Source organism: Salminus brasiliensis, chromosome 17 (genome assembly GCF_030463535.1).
Source record: "Salminus brasiliensis chromosome 17, fSalBra1.hap2, whole genome shotgun sequence".
Classification (NCBI taxonomy): Eukaryota; Metazoa; Chordata; class Actinopteri; order Characiformes; family Bryconidae; genus Salminus; species Salminus brasiliensis.
The window spans coordinates 665,058-681,219 of NC_132894.1; positions in this window are offsets into that span (position 1 = coordinate 665,058).

Below are 16,162 nucleotides of genomic sequence, written 5' to 3' on the forward strand. Positions count from 1 at the left end.
CTGTGTGGACACCTGAGGCTTGGATTAGCTCTGCAAATTGCATTTAGTGCCATAATAGTAAAATAGCATCCCTAATTAGGGGGATTCAATCTCATTAGTGATCATTTACACTGTCTGTGACAGCAGGGATCACCTGCAGTGCTCTGTTTGCGTTTGTGTACACTGTATGTCCAATTGTTTGTGGACACCCTTTTTAATGAATGTATTCAGCTACTTTAAGTTGCATCTATTGCTGACACAGATGTGCAAATGCACACATACACAGATTGTCTAGTCCCTGTAGAGAAGTACTGCCAATAGAATAGGACTCTCTAATGCCAGGCGTGGGCTAGAGGGGTGTAAAGCCCCCCAGCCTTGGAAGGAAGGAACTGTGTTCTCTGGAATGATGGTGGTGGAGCTCCATCCAGTACTTTTGGATAGGATGAGTTGGGGATGATGAGGTGGGGTGGTGATCATCATCCAACATCCTGACCTCACTGATGCTCTTGTTGCTAAATGCAATCAAATCCTTACAGCAATGTTCCCCTAAAATCTAGTACACAGTCTTCTTCTCTGGACAGTAGAGACAGTCACTCCAACAAAAGCAGAATCAGCTCTTTTTATATCATTGAATTCAGAAGAAACAATGAATGAGCAGATGTCCCAATACTTTTGTCCAAATAGTGTATGTGTGTATTGCAGTAGTCATGGTGTTATAGCCCTACTGTACAGACAGGGCTGTAATTGGGTTTGGACAGCTAATAGGGCCAGTGCACACACCTGGGCTGGGCGTGTGTATGTGGCATTTGTGAATGAGGGGTGCTCCACCAGCTGCCAAAGGGACATCATGTCTGGGTCAATGCAATCGGCTCACTTTCAATATCGTTCAGTCCAAGTGGTTTCACTCTCAGTGGCCTATTCCACTCAATAAATGATCCAATTACCATTCTCACCCACTTCACTCTCTTCACTCTTTCACTTTAAATCCAATCGTGTCAGCTTACCCCGCATAATGGAGGCCGCCGCAATCTTGTAGCACCTCCTCAACAAAGAATGATGAAGCCTCCAGACGTGTCGTCCCACTCAGAGAGAGTTTGACCAGCTGTGGGAGATCAAACAACCCTGTTTGTCTTTTAAAACACGGATAAGCTGAGTAAAGGTTCTCGTCTACACTCTGCACGTTCTCCACTCATTCGGCCTGAAAACCATCCTTTTATCCTGTGAATCACTTCCCTGTTCATATTAAACATGATTCATCACATCAGCCACTTAAGAAACAGAATATTCATCTTTCCACAATCTTCTGCCACCTCTAAAGCGTCTCCTTATTTTTAATTACATCATTGTGCACCGGGGGGGTCAGAGTTCAAATAGACAAATATCCACCACATTTCAAAATTACTATCAAAAACTATAAGTACTATCATTTTTTTTACAATATTTTATATTCTGTACTACAGCAAATCCAGTGAAGCAGCACAAATGCCCCGTCCACCTGGATAATTAAAACATTTTTTATTCTTTTCTGAAAATCTGTCCACAAAATGCATAAACAACATGTGACCATGCCAGTCCAGCAGGAGGTGCTATTACCATTATTGTTTGCTGTTTCTGAATTTCCAGTGGCTCCTGGGTGACTCAATTAGGCAGCGAGTGAACAGTCAGTTCTTGAAGGTGATGAAAAATGGACGAGCGTAAGAATCTGAGACACTTTGACAAGAACCAGACTGTGATGTTCTAGACAATGACTGGGTCAGAACATCTCCAAAACATCAGGCAGGTCTTGTGGGGCGTTCTCTCCCGGTTTGCAGTGGTCAGTACCTACCAGAAGTGCTCCAAGGAAGGACAACTAAGAGTCATGGTCACCCAAGGTTCACTGATGTTCATGGAGGCTCCGCCCACCTCACAGCTTACAGGACTTTAAGGATCTGCTGCTGACGTTAGTCTTGGTACCAGAGACCACAGCAGCACACCATCAGAGGTCTTGAGGAGTTCATGCCTCGACAGGTCAGAGCTGTTAGGCAGGTGGTTTTAATGTTGTGGCTGATGGGTAACTGGAGATGGCTGGTGGTTAGACTGGTGCTATTTTGGTTTAAATATTAGAAGTTTTCTTAGTCCTCTTTTTTATTTTCAACAAAGCTCTCCTTTTTAAGAATGTATGAGCTTATCTCAATGTCAGGGTGAAAGTGTACGGTTCTGGCCCGCTCTCAAAGGTCCAGTCTTTCGTAGTGCAGACTGGACTGGAGGAATGGTTTGAGTGGGCTTTAATACTGCGTGCCTTTGAGACCACGTCCCAGAGTGTTAACCCAGCCATTTAAACTGCTGCTGACATTTGGGATAATGTAGATGGATCAATGGTCTGGAAATGTCACTGGCTGGAGAACCGCAATATGAAGGGTGGAGGATGATCTGAAAGTCCATCCTATAATCTTTTCTCTCTCTCTCTCTCTCTCTCTCTCTGTCTCTCTCTCTCTCTCTCTCTCTCTCTCTCTCTCACCCTCTCTCTCTCTCTCTTCCCCTCTCTCTCTCTCTCTCTCTCTCTCTCTCTCTCACTCTCTCTCTCTCTCTCTCTCTCTCTCTCTCTCACCCTCTCTCTCTCTCTCTCTCTCACCCTCTCTCTCTCTCTCTCTTCCCCTCTCTCTCTCTCTCTCTCTCTCTCTCTCTCTCTCTTCCCCTCTCTCTCTCTCTCTCTCTCTCAGGCCTCAGAGAGCTCTCTGGATCTGGCCATGATGGTGATCTTCTTCACCCCTCACTTCAACCATCAAGATCAGACCAGACTAAACGTCTGAGGTTTAAATCAGACAGACTCCTCCAGAATAATCCTCTCCAACCATGTTCTGATCATCTGCAGCTGATCTTCTGCTCCTGCTTCTGATTCTACACATTAGAAGGATTGATAAATGTGTGTGTGTGTGTATGGAGGTGGGGCCGGGGGGTGGTCAAAGATTACCTTCCTCTATCAGTATTGATGTCCCATAGCCAGATGATTAGATGGCTCGTTCTAAAATTAGGGGTGCAGTTCACATCTCCCAGATAAACCTTTATAGAATCAGTTTTAACCATTTTTCAATATTAATAATGATTGATGTATATTAATTGTATATATAGTCTATTGTATATATATAAGTCATATATTTCAAATATAAATATTTTTTCAGTTGTTTGTGTTCACTTTATTAACAGGTATAAAAATCAGGTGCAAAGAATGTGTATTTTATTTTAGAAAATGCCAATTTTTAAATATCATAATATATATATATATATATATATATATATATATATATATATATATATATATATATACTGTATGTCTGTCCCAATGTTCTGGTTAACTCACACTTAGTGATGTCATTTCCTCTGGTGGGAAACATGTGGAAGTGGCAGTGAGATCTGATCTGTGTCTCATTATTTTGTATAAAATATTGAGGATAAATTAACAGTGTATTAATGAGTGGTCAGATCTGTTCTGGTGATGTTGAGGGAATCTCTGTAAACCCATAAATCTAGATTGAGGTTAACACACAGACTCAGACAAGGTCAACCCAGTTACCCTCAACTCTGTTAATGGTTTAACTGGTGGAAACAGTTTAATGATGACAGAGCTGATGATGAGTTCAGTCTCTCATTATTCAACACGTACCTGCAGCTCTAGAATGGGCCTCCTATGGGAAGGAGGGTTCGAGTTGTTATTGACGGCAAATGTTTTCTGGGGTGTCCTCATTTCTTCACCAGACCAGAACCAGAAACATCGGCCTGTCATTGAGTGGGATGCCCGATGGGTTATCCAGTTATGTGGAATGTGGCCGTGTTCGAGCAGGACTTCAGCAGATAGATTGGATTGTGGAGGATTTAGGCTGGGTAATATAGGCTGGGCGAATCTGATTGCTGGAATAGGATTAGGGAGGCCAAAACTGGATTTTCAGATTTTCACTGTACAGCTCTCGTGCGATTGAAACCGTGTCACTGTAGCCGGGTTTTAGAAAGAGGATATTGAGTTAGACAAAGTTGCTGAGTCAGCCTCGTTTCATGTGAACTTTGCCTTTGTCTGTGGATCAGGAAGCCGGAGAGAAATGGGTACAGACAGCCCTGCTCACAAAAAAGCTCAAAGAACTGTACGGTGCTGAGCTCAAAGTGCTGCAGTGACTCATCTGCGACTGCTTTTCCACTGAAAAGTTGGAGGGTTAATCTGATAGCAAAGAGCACTACAAGGCCATTCAGTCTGCAGAGTGCCGCGTTTATAGACATGTCAGATGCAGCTATTTTTTACTGAATGGAAAGGAGACGTTTTAAGGGCCATATAAGACATTCATTTTATATATCAGGGCAAAACAATCTCTGCCTGTCGTTTCCTGCTGTGCATCTGTGTGTCTGTCTGGGTTTCACCCTGTCATACTGCCGGCTTTGACATTTTATGAGAAGATGTTTTTGAGTTCTCTAGATCTGAGGACTTTAAAATGACTTTTATTTTGACCATTTATAGTAAAGTCTATGTCCTGCCTCTATAGCATATAGCACCGTCTCCCTCTGCTGTGAATAACGGTCAAGATTCAACTCAATGGTCAATACTGTGAATGCTAAAAACAACTCTACAGAGCTTTAATTGACCATTTGCAAAATTCTATCTAAGTATTGGGACACCTGCTCGTTCAGAGTCTCCTCAAGGAGGATAGCCTCAAGGCTATTAAAAAGAGTTGATTCTGCTTTTGTTGGAGTAGCTGTCTCTACTGTCCAGAGAAGAAGGATGATGGGTGATCACCACCTCATCCCATTCGAAAGTACTGGATGGAGCTCCTCCACCATCATTCCAGAAAACAGTTCTTCCACTGCTCCACAACTCAATGCTGGGGGGCTTTATTATACCCCTCTGACCCACACCTGGCATTAGGCAGCATGGAGCCAATAGGTTCATGATGTTTATCTGCTCCAGAGAGTCCTATTCTACTGGCAGTACTTCTCTACAGGGACTAGACAAGCTATGCATGTGCATTTGCACATCTGGGTCAGCAATTTGTAGCTGAATGCATTCATTAGAAGGGGTGTCCACAAACATTTGGAATCTTTAGGTTCAGGATAGCTTCAGGATACCTGGTAGCACTAAGAGACTAACCTAGGGAGACCATATTTTGGCTCGGCACAGGGGGGGAACAGGGTGTTACAGTGCTGACTGTTAAAAAAGCAAATGTCAACATGAAATAAAGTCCCAAATCCCAGACAGTTTACGCAATTGAGGCTTTTTTGAAATCCCACAGATCCCTAAAAGAGGATATGTCCTGGAAAAAGAGGATAATACGGGCATCCTAAACCTACCTAAACATCTCAGTAGTTTAAAAAGAATCTCAGATGAACACAGAGGAACACCTCTGAAAACCTTCAATATTAAAAATAGAATAAAAGACACTGAAAGAGGCCTGAAAGTAGGCCACTTTACATTTACAGGATTCTCAATGCAGTGTTTACATTGTTACAGATGTTTGAGCTGAGAAAGCTGCCCCTTCAGACGAGGAGCTATCTGATTAACACTGAACACTACTCTGTACTGGTATTTGTTGTCAGACCATTCAGATATTTAAATGTTTACTAGCAAACACAGTAACTGTCTCAGTAACGGTCTCAGCTTACTTTAGAGCTGGGATAAATATTGGAACAGGGGACGCATTGAACTGTGAGTGTGGTCTAAAAACAGTCTCAGCCTTGGGAATAAAGGCAGGACATGGGTCTAAACACAGGTGGACATGGTAACACACAAGCAAATCCATAATCCGAGTCCAAACAACAAAGTCAAGGTCAGAAAACAGCAGCTCCAGACAAACAGGAGCACAGCTCAGAATTCCTGAACAGCCTCTGAAACACTGCAGGTCTATGAGAGGCATAACGAGTCCTAGATGGGTTACAGGTGGACCCTAGGAGGAACCTGGGAGGAGCCTGGGAGGAGCCTGATATGTGCAGTACTGTGTGGGACACTGCTACCGTTGTTCAGATTAAGGGTCAGATTAAGGTCAGTCAGATGTTTAATTAAGATTTTCCTATTGACTTTCCTTTGATAGATGACTACTGAGAAACGTGTCAATCATTATTACAGTGCATCCTGTTTAGCTACACTCCATTGTCTCCAAATGTTTGTGGACACCCCTTCTAATGAATCCATTCAGCTACTTCAGGTTGCACCCACACCCATCTTGTCTAGTGTCTGTAGAGAAGTACTGCCAATAGAATAGGACTCTCTGGAGCAGATCATCATGAAGCTATTGGCACCATGCTGCCTAATAATGCCAGGCGTGGGCTAGAGGGGTATAAAGCCCCCCAGCATTGAGGAGCTGTGGAGCAGTGGAAGAACTGTCTTCTCTGGAATGATGGTGGAGGAGCTCCATCCAGTACTTTTGGATGTGATGGGGTGGGGTGTTGATCATCCAACAACCTCAATAACGCTCTCATCACTGAATGCCATCAAATCCTCACAGCAATGCTCCTCCTCCAAAATCTAGTACAAAGTGTTCTTCTCTGGACAGTAGAGACAGCTACTCCAACAAAGGCAGGATCAGCTATTTTAATGCCCTTGATTTCAGAAGAAACAATAAATAAGCAGGTGTCCCAATACTTTTGTCTATGCAGTGTACATTAAAGACCCTCTGAGGAGGATACGGTTTCATTAGTGATACAGTTTTAAATTGACTGTGAATATGATTTTTTGATGTTGTATTAAAATTGTTGCATCTTTACTTCAAAGAGAAATTAAACTCATTACAGAAGGTAGTTTTAACTGGGGCAGCAGCTTCTGAGCCACTTTTCTGTCCGTAGGGTCAAAATGATTTAAATATCTGCAATATCTGAGTGATCTACTACAGAGGCAACAAGTTAGAGTAACAACTGATGGCATTTACAATGAATTCCATTGAATCTCTCTTCATGAGCGACAGTATGGACATGTAAAGCAGTCCCTATAGCAACCAGAGGAAGGCTTCTCACAGCCGATGTGGTGTCTGCATGTCTGGTGAAGGCTTTGACAGCATTTCACATGTTCTCCGTGGAACTGCAGAGGGAAAATACAGACGCATCTCCCCTGACTGGCATGAAAGAGCCTTGAAATGACTCTGGTCTTTCACAGTGTTGGGTCTTCAGTCTCTGAGCTTCTTTTGTGAGCTTTCTTGCCTCCAGGCAAACGCTCCATGTCCACTGTTGCCAAGTAAATACAGCGGCCTATGGTCCGCGTGCAAATCGCGAGAGGTTTGAGACTGTAAATGCCATGCGTTTGAGGGTTGTTTTTTTGTGACAGGGATAAATACGACTTTGTGGGTAATGGGTCAGGCATGGAGCGAGGTTATCATTCAGACACAGGGTCCTAATTAATGGAGAGCCCAACTCGGTGGCCTTTGATACAGTGAGATTTCTGTGCCTTCAGAGACGCAATTTAGACCAAACACAAACTGCTGAGATGCAGAGCCTTTGTCTTTCTCTTGTGCCATTACGGGCTAAATAAATCCCCCCTGACCATGTGATCTCTCTTCCTCAGGGATTCTTTTGATTAGCAAGGAGGCAAGCTGCACTCTCGGCTACCGCAAGCATGGAAGAAAGTCCTGCGTGCTCTTAATCATCTTCCCTGGGAACGTCAAACGCTCCAGTAATAATGTGCGTGCAGAAATAAATAAATATCGCTGAGGATCAGAAAGGTAAGGTCATAATGCAGTTGGGCATTCTGCAGCGTGGTTGGCAGGCTGTCGGAGAGAGCTGCATTAAAAAACATCATTAGACTCCATCCATTCTGTTCTGCAGCACCTTTTCCCTACTGGACTGAACAGACGCTGACTGCTGTGTCTTCTAATATCACACACCGTTTAAAATAGAAGTGCCTAGAAAGGGTTCTTTGGAGAAATGCCCAAGGTACCAACTTTAAGCCCCTTAAAAAGCCTTACGTTTGAATGCTTTTAGAATCATCCACTGAGAAGCTCCTCAGGAAACTAAAAGTGATTTTAAATTTGTTCATATTTTCATAATTTTTAAATTTTTGGGTCTAGGAGGGTAGGGACTTAATACATGTCTCCTCCAACACATGCAAAGCCAGCAATCATTTCCCACAGCTGCCGATGTGGCATCGCCGAGCAGCCGACACGCTCTGAGGAAAGTGCCGGGTCCGTAGCTTCACTGCACCAGCTAACAGACGCCTGTGCAGACCAACATCGCTTCAAGAGGGGTGAGAAAACTGACCATATTTGTAGAAATGTAGACTGGAGCATTTCATGCTCGGCTCCTTAACTTTAAACAAGGCACAATACAGGGCAATCAGCCAATCAGAACAGGGATATTTGCATATTCTTAAAGTCACATAACAATCACAGCCTGTTTTGTTGTAAGAGTTAGAGAGAGATTTGAATATGATAATGTAAAAGTAGGAAGAATGGTATATACCCAAACAAGAATAGTGAAGCACACAGGGTCTTTTGGAGTGGACTACGTGGCGTCTTTACCAATACACTGTAAAGAGGGTTTTACATTAAAAACAAACAAAGTCATTCTATCAGATCCTGAGATGCTCCTCTTCCAGTTTAACCGAATAGACTTTGAATGCAGTGCAGTCTGTCTCCACACAGGTGGGCTTCCTGAGCTACATCTGCTTTCAGTTCACAATTACCACTAATGCTGGAACAGTAGTGCAGGACTAATCTGCAGAGACCACCGGGAGCTTCAGTATTAAGGCCATTTGCAGTATTCAGGATGCTCTGGGTAAAAATAAAGCTGCAGTCTAATCAGAAAACTGCCCCAGGCTTTGGGTCATCTCTCCACAGTCCTCCACTCTCCAGCAGCCTAAAGGTTAGGAATGTGTGCGCTAATGCAATTTCACTTCGTGTTGTTATATTTGCTCTATTCCTCCTGTAGCCCAGTGAGTCAAGGTTAGGTCATTCATGTTCTCCCTGGCAGCGCATTAGGAGTATTTTGATTGATTTATTTTTGTTTTTATTTTTTGTGTGTTAGACAGCTGTCAGTTAGTGTTTAATGCTAGGTGTGATTGCAGACATGTCCTCTTTGGGATTTTAAAAGGGTGTCTGGCTCAGATTTTGGAATTGCACACGTTGTGGAGATTTCACACTGATTTTACGTCAGCGTTTGCTCTCACAGTCACCACATATTCTACAGCTTTAAGCACGTCTGCTTAGACAGCCCACCGGCCTCACCCCCACACCTGGTCTATATGCACCTGCATCTAAAGTGTGTGCAGAATTATTCGGCAAGTTGTATTTGAGAGGATTTTTTTTATTATTGAACAACAACTATGTTCTCAATCAACCCAAAAGACTCATAAATATCAAAGCTTAATATTTTTGGAAGTTGGAGTGGGTTTATTTTAGATTTGGAGATCTTAGGAGGATATCTGTTTGTGCAGGTAACCATTACTGTGCAGAATTATTAGGCAACTTAATAAAAAAACAAATATATACCCATCTCACTTTTATTTTCACCAGGTAAACAAATATAACAACATTTAGAAATAAACATTTCTGACATTCAAAAACAAAACCACAAACAAATCAGTGATCAATACAGCCACCTTTCTTTACCATGACACTCAATAGCCTTCCATCCAGAGATTCTGTCAGTTGCTTGATCTGTTTCTGATCAGCATTGCGTGCAGCAGAGACCACAGCCTCCCAGACACTGTTCAGAGAGGTGGACTGTTTTCCCTCCCTGTAGATCTCACATTTCATGAGGGACCACAGGTTCTCTATGGGGTTCAGATCAGGTGAACTAGGGGGCCATGTTGTTTTTTCTTCTTTTAGACCCTTACTGGCCAGCCACACTGTGGAGTATTTGGATGCATGTGATGGAGCATTGTCCTGCATGAAGATCATGTTTTTCTTGAATGATACCGACTTCTTTCTGTACCACTGCTTGAAGAAGGTGTCTTCCAGAAACTGGCAGTAGGTCTGGGAGTTGAGCTTCACGCCATCCTCAACCCGAAAAGGTCCCACAAGTTCATCTTTGATGATACCAGCCCATACCAGTACCCCACCTCCACCTTGCTGGCGTCTGAGTCGGAGTGGAGCTCTCTGCCCTTTACTGATCCAGCCTCGGGCACATCCATCTGGCCCATCAGGAGTCACTTGCATTTCATCAGTCCATAAAACCTTAAATCAGTCTTAAGATATTTCTTGGCCCAGTCTGGACGTTTCTTGTTCAAAGGTGGTCGTTTTTCAGCCTTCCTTACCTTGGCCATGTCCCTGAGTATCGCACACCTTGTGCTTTTTGATACTCCAGTAACGTTGCAGCTCTGAAATATGGCAAAACTGGTGGTAAATGGCATCTTGGCAGCTTCACGCTTGATTTTCCTCAATTCATGGGCATTTATTTTGAGCCTTTTTTTTCAACACGTTTCTTGTGACCCTGTTGGCTATTTGCCATGAAACGCTTGGTTGTTCGGTGATCACGCTTCAAACGTTTGGCAATTCAAGATTGCTGCATCCCTCTGCAAGACATCTCAAAATTTCTGACTTTTCAGAGTCCGTCAAATCTCTCTTCGGACCCATTTTGCCAAAGGAAAGGAAGTTGCCTAATAATTAAGCACACCTTATATAGGGTGTTGATGTCATTAGACCACACCCCTTCTCATTAGAGATGCACATCACCTGATTTACTTAATTGGTAGTTGGCTTTCAAGCCTATAGAGCTTGGAGTAGGACAACATGTATAAAAAGGATGATGTGATCAAAATACTCATTTGCCTAATAATTCTGCACACAGTGTACATGCAGCCATTGGTCAAACTGTCATGAAGAGAGACAGTCTGAAAGATGCTGAAAGTCACAGTCTCAGTGAAACCAAATTTCAAATAATCAGATTCAATAATCAAATTAATCACACAATTATCAGACACACCAGTAGGACTAACAGTGACCAGTTAAATAGTGGATTTTTTATGGAAACTGACTTTGTTCCAGCTCCAGACTGCTCCAGCTCCAGACTGCTCCAGCTCCAGACTGCTTTGTATTAAAGCTCTAATAGTTCATCTGGAAAGAGTATGAAAAGGCCTGGAGTGGCTCTGGACTGAGCGAAGGCTTACTCCTTTTCCTCTGCTCCTGAAACCGGGTTGGTGTGTTTTAAGATGGAAGGTTTTCATCAGAAAAGAAAAACAGGCCATGAAAAAAGGAGTTTCTCTCTCTCTCTCTCTATCTATCTCTCTCTCACCCTCTCTCTCTCTCTCTCTCTCACCCTCTCTCTCTCTCTCTCTCTCAGTGTGTAACGCTCTCTCTCTCTCTAACAATCATGGAGCATTCTCTGCAGACTGGTGTAATCACGTCAGGTCAGATTTATTCTTACACGCCTCTTAATATCTGACAAATACTGTAGAGAAGTACTGCCAATAGAATAGGACTCTCTGGAGCAGATCAACATCATGACCCTATTGGCTCCATGCTGCCTAATGCCAGGCGTGGGCTAGAGGGGTATAAAGCCCCCCAGCATTGAGGAGCTGTGGATCAGTGGAAGAACTGTGTAAATGATGGTGCTCTTTGGGATGAGTTGGGGAGTTGGGGATGATGAGGTCGGGTGGTGATCCTCCAACATCCTGATCTCACTAATGCACTTGTGGCTGAATGCAATCAAATCCTTACAGCAATGCTCCTCCGGAATCTAGTGGACAGTAGAGACAGTTACTCCAATAAAAGCAGGAGAAACTCATTCAATCCCCCTGATTTCAGAAAAAACAGTAAATGAGCAGGTGTCCCAATACTTTCGTCCATATAATTTTTATTAACAAATTGAAATGATGTTGACGTGAAACTCTCAATCCATTGCTCTGTAAAACATGTTAAGTCAGGTGAACGTAAAATTATACAGTAACTGATTAGAGAGCTTTTTTGGTGAACTTAGGTTAGTTGGGATTGTTTCAAAATGTTGTGAGTTGGGAGAATGTTTGGGGGTATAGCAGGTATTGTCCTCAGGGTGGCAATAGCCCCCAACTCTCAGATTTCTGTCGCTGTCCTTTGCCATGCCTTATTTCCATTAGTAGCTAAAGGGACGCAGTGGGAGTGTGTGTGATGTTCAGCTGCTCTGACGAGGTGTTCGGTATTGTCCGTGTTTCTTATACATGGTCTCCTGCTCTGTTTCCTGTGTGTTTATATTACAGAGAATACGGAGAAAAATATGTGTGGGTCAATGCAGTGTCAGAGTTCTAACAGTTTGAGAGAGGGAGAGAAAGAGAGAGAGAGAGAGAGACAGAGAGAGAGAGAGAGAGAGAGACAGAGACAGAGAGAGAGAGAGAGAGAGAGAGGCACGTGTGTAATACAACCCAACCCCAAGGATACTCTTTGATCCTGACTTTGTCTAAGCCCGGAGCTACGGTGAGGAATTGAGTTTGTGGAGCAGGACTGAGCAGTATCTGTCAATCAGCTTATTGTAGACTGACACACGACTGGATTGGGTGTCTGTTTGCTTCTCCCATATTACAGCCTCACTGCTGTCTCAGTTAGACCCCATCTGGATTGAGTTCAGCTACTCTGAGCCTCTGTTTATAGACATTTACCTACACTGTGTTCTTCACCATTTACTCCTGCATGTTAATAGTGGTGGATCATCGAAAATCACTAACACTGAGCATAACAGCAACACCCTGTGTCCTGCATTACCTTCCAGTAACTTCCAGCAGCTTCAGGATCATGCTGATTCTCCACTGACTGGAACAGGGGGAGAACGGCGTCTCCGTCATTCCCACTCCGGGCCGGAGTGCTGCTGCTGCTACTGCACTATGGAGAACCTCTCTCCAGAACTGCTGTGTAACGCTGCAGAACCCATAGAGTCATATTAGTGTAAAATCCTGTAGTATTACTCTACCACCTCAGCCCACATGCTACTCCACCTTCAGATCAAGCTTCTGAATCCCTCAGCTCATCCTTTCTGTGTCTGTTCGAGCTCCCTGCAACCTATCGTACCTTCACCCTGAAGACACTGCTTCCACAGAGGAGTGTACATGTGCTCAGTTTGAGACCCAGGGTGCACCTTTAGATCCGTGTCAGAAACGCTGTCCCTGTTTCAGCATAATGAAACAACTCAGTTTTCTTAATCATGCAGATATTAGTAAACATTCGCACCTCATTAGCACAGAGTCATATTTATAGAGGCCAGCAGCACCACCACTATGGTCAAGAGTACATTATGCTGCTTTGCTTTGTTGGCAGTGGGTAGACTTGTTTATTTGTATGTTTGTTTATTTATTTATTTGTTGCTTGGCAGGAGATATTATCACTTATTTGTTGGTTGGGAGATAACTACTGTGAACGCTGAGGCCTATTTCAAAACCTGGAGCCTTTTCTTTCATCATGGTTCTCCTGCCAGGGTTTTAGACTGATGAAACAATAATAATGAAAACACAACTGCGCTCCTCTTATTATTATTATTATTATTATTATTATACATGTCTTTCTGACAAAAAAGGAGCAGCTTTATTTATTGACTCTAAAATCTACAGTATAGGGGTATAACGATTCACCAAACTCAATTTGATACAGTGGGGCGATCAATTTCTATAATGCAGCAAAAATACAAACTGACTGAAAATTCCCCTGCAGATTCAGCTACTTCCTTCACACTATGTTCTTTGGCCCAAATGTGATCATTTTTGGCCAATCATCTGCTTTGTGACCCATTTTCCACTCACTGCACTGGACCACCTCTTCTCAATCTATGACTCCCGTCACACAGCCTGCAGGTATTTATAGATAAACAGATTTTTTGTCAATTTTAAATAGACATGGGAATTGAAGTGAACTGAACAGTTAGTGTGCTATTTTAGAGAGGGGCATACATACACATATGGCCTAAGTGTGCATGTCATACGACACAGAGAACACTAGCTAAAAAAATACCATACCTATAACATCATCCCAAGCTAGCATTTATTCACAACTTCTCCAGTCTGCTTTCTCAGGACTCTGCTCCACTTTGTTGACCTACTTGGATGAATACTAGGCAGCCACTGCGGCCTTATGGGACCATTACTTGGTCTCACGCTTAATCAACCCTAACGCCTTTGGATTTGCTTCACGACCACATCATTACACCACACTTACCTACTTTGTCACCTGTGTAATTACTAATTAGTTGAATTGTAAGGAGTGTTATGACTTGAGTAGATGTGTACTAAGTTAGACTTTCAGTATAATGCCGTTCAGGTGTCACAGAGAAATATGATATGGAATTAAGGTCTAATTTCTAACCACTCAGGAGCAGCTCTTAATTATCCATCCGCAAATCCAATAATTACACTGATATGCTCGTCCTATAATGACTGTGTAGTTATCACTCTCGATCCAAGACTGAAATTAGAGAAGAATATCCTCTACATTCCTAAAAGTAAGAGTTCCCTAATGGTTCTTGCCTTGTACAGTTCTAAGACCAGGCTATAACTGACATAGAGCCTTCTCTGGATGTTCCTGATACTTTAAAAAGGTTATGCACACTCGCAAACATTTAAAAGGTTCTATGTAGAACTGCCAATGGCATTTTTGATAAAAATAGTGATAACCCTTTTAGGGCTCTAGAGAAACAACTGTTTAAAAACCACATACAAGAGGTTCTCCATTGAAGGGGAGAACCATTTTACCGGTTCTTTAAGCTGTCATGGGTTTTTATAGTCATTATCATTATTGCCTTACTTGAGTTCTCCCTTATAGAGAAGAACCACACAGGCATTATTATTACTAAAGTACATTTAGCTAGAGTTCTCCCTCATAGAGAAGATTGCTGTACTAAAGGTTCTCCATCACAGAGGAGAACCATTTTACCAGCTCTTTGAGTTGTCATGGTGTAGTCCTCCCCTTTGCTAAAGAGCCCTTAAAGTGCCCTTTCTTCAAAACCCACCCCTTTTCAAAAAATAGATGGAGAACCTTCAGAAAGGCAATCCTCTCTATGATGGATGTTTCTAAAAGAGGTTCTACACACTCATAGAGCTGACCTACAGCATCACTTCTTCATTACTGAAAGGCTCTCTCAGAGAACCAAAGGTGGATCTGTATATTTTTAAGAGGGTATAATCTGTCTTGTTTGTCATTTTACACCCGATGAAGAACCCGTCTTTGCTTTGTTCTTCACTCCTCATCCATTATGGATCAGCTCGGGCCCCACCTGAGCAGCTTCGTTTCACTCTCATTTAGATCCCTTGCTGACGTTCCACTTTTCTCCACGCTTGATGGGCCCTTCACAAAGCCCTTTAACCAAGCACCCAGCCACGGCATCATTACCCCTGCTTTGTCTAGCCCCCCCACACAGCTCTCATTCTCTCCTTGCATAATTCAGCCCCCCCATCCACCCACTCTCTCACATCCACCATAATGGCAAGTGTCCAGGAGAGGACGGCCCATTGCCTTTAAGTGCTTGTGTCAGTCGTTTCTGGGTCAGTGAGCAGAGCTGAGAGACTGGACCAGGGCCAGAGAGCCCCTCGGCTCACGGCAGCAGTGCGAGGGCTGGGGACTGCAGTGTCTAGAGTTTGTGTTTGGGGTTGCAACAGCAGTATTAGTGATAGATGAATGGATTAAAGGGGCATGTGTGACCTGCAGTCAGTCCCTGAGGTTCACTCTGGAGTTCCCACGCAACACTTCATCAGATCTTACTTAACTGTACAGCGTTCAACTCAGGGCCAGGTAATGAGCATGCTCTACCCTCAGTCCCCACAGGCCTGGCCATCGTCATCACCATCTTCTTATATGCTTAGTCCAGTTCAGGGCAAGCAAAGAAACCCAGACATGCTGGTCCCCAGACATAACCACCAGCTCTTTCTGGGGGATCCCCAGGCGCTCCAAGGTCACCCGGGAGATATAATCCTTCCAGAGAGTCCTGGTCTTTCTCGGGAAGTCCTCCTAGTTGGTTGGGCCTGGTACACCTCCTTTTTAGGGCTCCTGAAATCAACACATTCAGAGTCATAAATATTCACACACCCTTTCAATTCAGTGCTGCTGAAAGTTCCAGAATGCTTTTTTAACTTGCCCTGGCCAAGGTTTCTTAACTTCTTGTTAGTGATCATGATTGGCTACAGCCGGTGGCTTCTGAGTGCCGCATAAAAAGGGTTCAATTGACAGCACTCATTGGACTGACCAACACACAGTACAATGGGAAAGTCCAGGGAGTTCAGAGCAGATCTGGGTCAAGAACATCTCTTGAAGACGCAAAGATCTTCAGTTGAAACTGATACTATATATGCAAGTAG